Source organism: Notolepis coatsorum (assembly GCF_963971535.1).
Source record: "Notolepis coatsorum genome assembly, chromosome: 16".
NCBI lineage: Eukaryota > Metazoa > Chordata > Actinopteri > Aulopiformes > Paralepididae > Notolepis > Notolepis coatsorum.
In genome coordinates, this window is record NC_140180.1 from 39,598,432 (window position 1) to 39,604,918 (window position 6,487).

General features: G+C 42.6%; 1 long non-coding RNA gene across 1 annotated transcript; it reads left to right on the plus strand.

Annotated features, from left to right (window-relative positions):
- Nucleotides 1–877: 877 nt before the first annotated feature.
- Nucleotides 878–2,743, plus strand: LOC311242720. The gene is made up of 3 exons (XR_014620631.1): nt 878–1,101; nt 2,085–2,222; nt 2,317–2,743. It is a non-coding gene; the product is annotated as an uncharacterized lncRNA (long non-coding RNA).
- Nucleotides 2,744–6,487: the final 3,744 nt, after the last annotated feature.

Here is a 6,487-nt window from a genome sequence, read left to right on the forward strand (position 1 = left end):
GCTGGGCCGTGACCATGCAGGCCGGAATATTGGCGACAATGGCGAATATACAAACGAGCACGGACACGATAAGGACCGATATCGGGAGGTTAAGGGAGGAATTGAGGAAGGAACAGGAGGATTTCAGAGGTGAAATAAATACAGGACTCAAAGCGGTCGATGAGAAGATGGCGGAACAGGGTAGGAGTGTAACCGTGCTGGAAATAAGAATGGCGGAAGCAGAGGAGTGGAACACGGAGATACACGAGGTATTAACAATAGCAATTCAGCAACAAGAAAAGATGAAGACAAAGATGTCGGACATGGAAGGGAGATCACGGAGAAATAACATCAGGCTATGGGGACTGGAGGCGGCGAAGGAGATGAGACGGAGGGGAATGGAGGTAGCGGAGGAAGGAGACGGGAGGAACGAGGTGGAGCCAACGCTGAGCCTACAACGGAGAATGGAGAAGGCACGCGGGTGGACCAGGGTAGGAGACCGAGGTCCTGGAGCGGGGAGAGGAGAGAGAGGAGGACCAGAGTGAACCGAGGCAGATCGAGGGCGGAGGCAGACGAGGAGGCGAGAGATGGAGTCGGAGAGGAGGAGAGGAGACACGGGGAAACGAACGGGATGAGTACACACACAAGGAATGGAATAAGCAACCCAGATAGAAGCAATGTACAGTTACAGCATTGCAAATTGAGGTCCCTCCTACCGCCGTTTCAACGCCCTCTGCCGCCCGTTAACGGCTCTTGTCAAATGGTTTTATTAGGGTGGGTGCGGTTTCTGTTTTGTGCCGCCAGGAGGCGCAAAGTCAAAGTCAAGTTGGAATTATATCCTTCCTTCGAGACAACCGAACTTGCTATGCCTCCTAAATGTGAATCGGAAATACAAAAATACCGGCTACAGCAAAGACCTATGGCTATTCCAAATGGCACGTAAACCCCATTGTTTTAGTGGTTTGTCCACTAATGTCCATTATTGAGGACCAAGTACGTGCCCTTAATCGGCAGCGTGTGCCGGGAACAGTGCAGGAGTTGACGACCAAATCGACCAGGGTAAATACTGGCTGGTGTTCGGGTCACCGGAGACGCTGTGGGGAATGAACGTTGGATTAAGTGGTAAGTTAAATGATCTGATCTTCACTGTTTTATCTGCCGCTTACGTGACGTGACAGGGGCTACTGTTTCATATGATCTAACGAGTGGTGGTCACTGCTGTTTTCAAGTCCAATTGATCGCCAAATGCGAGGGGAGCACACAAACAAGAACAACTCCGTTATAATCCCATACAAAGAGCAAATTGACTGGCTTAATGCACAAAGAAAACAACACATTTCGAGTAGTCTTCCCTTGTACACATACTGTAAACAGTACTGTATATTCTCGAAGTCAACTTCCTTTGACTGGGTAGAGCAGACGGGAGAGTCGACCAAAGCAGACCCTGGTCCCCCAAGTCAAATTCTACGTATGTCTGCTCTACCCATTTCATAACAGGTGAGAATAAGGAACACATATTTATATAGTAAATTAAGTTGTATTGGCTGTGAGGCTGTAAACAGCAGATGTTAGCTGCTAGCTGATTGATTGATTAGCTAGCAGTCTCTGCTAGCTACTTCCCCATAATAGTCCATTCTCAGTGTAGCCTACATGCCTTTTTCATTTTTATATGTTACTAGTATACTATTTATCAATCACATTCAGTGTTGTTGTCCTTGCTCTAAGGACTTGTTATTGAATAGTCGTATTGCTTGTAATATACATGTCATATGTATATACTCTCTGTCAGGATCTATGGGGTAACAGTACTGTATATTTGCATATCATATTATGTCACAAATGTAACAGTACTATATACCTGTATGTCATGTATGTCCCTATGCCATAAATGTCATGATGTCATGTATGTTGAGTATGTCACAAATGTCACTATGAATTGAAAATGGGGGACCCTGATGTAAACAAGACGAAAGTCTCTCTGGTCTGCATTCCCTTAACAATTGTGTGTATTGAGCCGTACTGTATTGTATCCATTCTGCAATCTGTTAATAACGTTTTCATTCATTCATTCATTCATTCATTCATTCATTCATTCATTCATTCAGGTGCAAAGGTCAATGACCAAACACACCCAGACTACATTCCATCTGTATTCCCTTCAACATCACAGTCTACACCATCTACGTCAACGAACATCAGTCGCCATGAGCGGCGTGCAAAAAGGAACTCCTCTTCATACCATCGTAAGTGATATCATCTAGTTTTCAGTTATGTGCCAAAATCAATGGGTTCCTAAATTGCAGTTTCTTATTAGTATGGTTTTTATTTCATTTAAAGTGACTCCCCACAAGAGGACTAAACGTTGCAGCCAAGACATCCAAGTTGAGGCAGCAGCCCAAGTTGAGGAAGCAGCCACACCTCCCATCACTGAGCAGTCTCTGTTTGACGAGATGCAGTCTCTCAGAGAGGAGAGGGATGCAGCCAAGGAGGATGGTGACCAACAGAGAACCAAGGTCGAGTCAAGCTCCTTGACCGCTTCATCTGTGGACATCAATTGGCAGGCCTACAATTTCAACATGCACAACAATGCATGTAAAAAATGCTTATTTTTTTTATATACAAAAATACAAAAGTGCTATTTCAAGTTTCAACATGCACAACAATGCATAACATATGCATAACAGCAGCATTGGCAGACCTACATTTTCTCCAAGAAGGAAGCCATAACATAAAACTTCAAAAGGGCTAAAAACTAAATTACAAACATCACAAAACAAACTGGTCAGACTACTGCTTGACCTTACTCCTAGAACGCACCTCACCCCTGCCCACTTTGACAATATAGGATGGCTTAGAGTAGACGACAGAGTACAGCAACTTAGTTAGGGTTAGACTTCTTTTTCTTTTTTCTGCACTCCGGGCAATACCATGTCTTGCTTTTCGGTAGCCTTTTGAGGTTTAGACACCTGGGATGGAACCAGTCATCACAGGTGTCACAGCCAACCATGCTCTCTGATTCTGTTGTTTTACACAAGCAGTAGACTGGAGTGCTTGTGCTGCTGGCCGCCTGTTGCTCCTGTTGGGTGGGTAACACTGGTAAATTTGTGGCAACATTCTTTTTATTATTTATTTTTTATTTAAAAAATATTATTTTGTATAACTCACCCTGCCATACAGTCACAGTGACCTGCAACCACCTTTCCCGTGCCATCTAAGGCCACCCAAGGATGATGTGGATCATCATTCACTCTGTAGGATGGTCTGACATCTGCCCGCAACAAGGTGCACCTTGTCAGTTTCCGGTGGAACACGGTTTCTACCCAACCAGAGACAAAGAAGCGGTATGCCTCTAAAGACTTATAGTTCTCCATGGCTTCTGATGAGAATACACCTGAAATAATAATGTAACTCTGGCCTGATCAATATTCTTCAGTTTTTTATCTTATCTTATCTCCTATCGGTACTGTTGTCATTATATATATGAATTGAAAATGGGGGACCCTGATGTAAACAAGACGAAAGTCTTCCTCTGGTCTGCATCCCCTTAACAATTGTGTGTATTGAGCTGTACTGTATTGTACCCATTTTGCAATCTGTTAATACAATTTCCATTCAATTACTGTATCTATGGAGGACAAACATGTCATGTCCAAATGTCATATCTAGCTACAGGCTATTCAATGGCACATTTTCATATTATTCCTTGCACAGGGCTTAATATTTCTCTTTTCTAACAGAGAATTGAAATAAAATATCCCTATAGGCCGTAAAGTGAATGCTGTATCGTTTCACCCCTTTTTTTAAGTTTTAAATAGACAATAATAAAAATAGTAGATGTAAACAAGACGAAAGTCTTTCTCTGGTCAGTATTGTACCCATTGTAGTGGAATATACTATGGAATATATTACATTGGATGCCATTTTGTCACAGGAAAGATTAGCCTCTAGGATGGAACTGTGACCGTACTGTGACTGTGACCGACACCTCCCTGCCCCCTCTCCTTGATGAGGTGTTAATAGGTGGGTAGGTGGGGTGGGGGGCTGTACATTGATGGTGGGGGGGGGGGGGTGTCTCAACACTGTTTTTTTCAAGTCAGGTCAAGTCAGCTTTATTTGAACTCTGCAGAGGAAGGATGAACTTTGCAATGTACAAACGTCTTTCTCTGGTCTGCATCCCCTTAACAATTGTGTGTATTGACTGTAGTTTACCCATTCTGCAATGGTAATAAAATTCTCATTGTAAAAAAATAAGTTGTATCTATTCTATTCTACTATTTTATTGCACTGCACTATTTTACTCTGTCTATTTTATCTTACTATTTTTTAGATTGCTGGACAGTAGTCCAGATGTGACAAAACGAGTGATTGTATGACTTGCTTGGTACAGTAGCTGTGTCTGTTAAAAAATAGGCATTCCGTCTAATAATTGAAATACTTCTGCTCATTTTTGTTACAGTATTGTAGTGGCCATACTGGTTGTTTACATCAGGGTCCCCCATTTTCAATTCATCGTAACATATATGACATACACGACATACAGATAGACAGTACTTTACTGTTACATTTGCACTCTCAAAATTAGATTAGATTCAAATGTACAGCACACCATATACTGCTATAGTGGAATATACTATTCATAAATCATATACCATAATGTATACCATCTTGTTGCGCGCTCCTGGCCACCGCAGTGTCATGATTAATTGAAAATGGGGGACTGAGTATTGAGCTGTACTGTATTGTACCCACTGTATTGAAACACAACATAGCAAGACGTAGCAGACTTTTTTTTATTACATTGGATCTCACAGCTAGGCTACAGATGTAAACTCCTAGTTTTTATCTTTGGCAGCCTAGGGCATGTGCACAAGTTGGTTGTGAGGGGCCTTCAATAATTTTACTATATTTCCAGACAGTGGGACCCTGATGTAAACAAGAACAAGTTACAGGTTGAAAAAGCCCTCAGCTCGGAACTAGGCAAAATCTGCATATGGCTCGCAGACAACAAACTATCATTACACATGGGCAAAACAGAGTCCATTCTCTCTTTAACAGGGGCATCAAAGACCTGCACCGGCTCATCACTGAACCTACAGTAGTCAGAGTAAAATAGAATAGTGCAGTGCAGTGCAATAAAATAGTAGAATAGAATAGATAAAAAAAAAATTACAGTGAAAGAGATACAGACAAATAGCTAGCTAGTCTATTGATAGTTATGTACAGTACATTCATCACAAAACACTCTATATTTTTTTATAGTTTTATTCACATTGCAGAATGGGTACACTAGTCAATACACACAATTGTTAAGGGGATGCAGACCAGAGAAAATACGTTTGTCTTGTGTTGTGTCCTACTGTTACACAGTGTCTGAAGCATGCAGTTACAGATACCTGTATCACTGTACATATTAATACTATATCTATATCTGTACATATCTCTTACCTACTCTTACTAGTTACGCTGCTGGCCAGTATGACTTACTACCATAGTGTCTTTATACCTGTATCACTGTACATATTAATACTATATTTATATCTGTACATATCTCTTACCTACTCTTACTAGTTACGCTGCTGGCCAGTATGACTTACTACCATATAGTGTCTTTATACCTGTATCACTGTACATATTAATACTATCTATATCTGTACACACAAGAAGCATGAATACAGGAAGGGATGCCATGATGCCATGATGTGTGAAAATGCTATGAACAACCTAAACAAAGAATAGTCAATTGAAATGGATCCACTCAAAATGTGAGAATAATTAAATCACAACAGAGTTCTTCCTGGGATCCTCTGTCCGTGGCGTTCGTAAACGCTCATTGATCCGATCACGAACTGCTCCATACTCAAAAACACTATAGCGGCGTTTAACCATAGCGAGCAACGACTGTCGTAGGTTGCGAGGTAAGGCAGACTTTCCCTGTAGGCCGCTCCAATTAACCTTCTGAGCCCACAGTTGGTATGTTGGAAAGTCAATTAGCAACATGAACATTCGAGCTGCATAGTCATCGGCTCGATTGCCGGCTTTGCTAGACATTTCGTACGACCTTTGCTCGTCTTCTGCTGAAATGGTTTGCAGTTGTATGTCAGGCAAAAGTTCACCATTTGTTGGCCTCTTTCGTTTAGCCACTGGCTGGGGGTTTTTGAACGGTTCTGGGGTTTTGAACGGTTCTGGGGTTTTGAACGGGGACACCGACAAGCTTATGGTAACCCCTTCAACCGCTGCAGGCGTGGCGGCTTTGAGTGGCGACGGCGACAGCGTCAAGCTTATGGTAACCCCTTCATCAGCTGCTGCAGGCGTGGCGGCTTCGAACGGAGACGGAGAACCTTCATCTCTTTCAGATGTGAATAGCTGGCGGTGAAAAGCCCGAGCAGTGACAGAGGGTTCGACTAGCCTTGGTCTGTTTAGTTGGTTGCGTAGCTGTCTAAGCTGTGTGGCGTGCAGCTGTTCTGTAGCCTCATGTCGTCTCTCCAGCGTAGCACGACCTTGCTCTGTG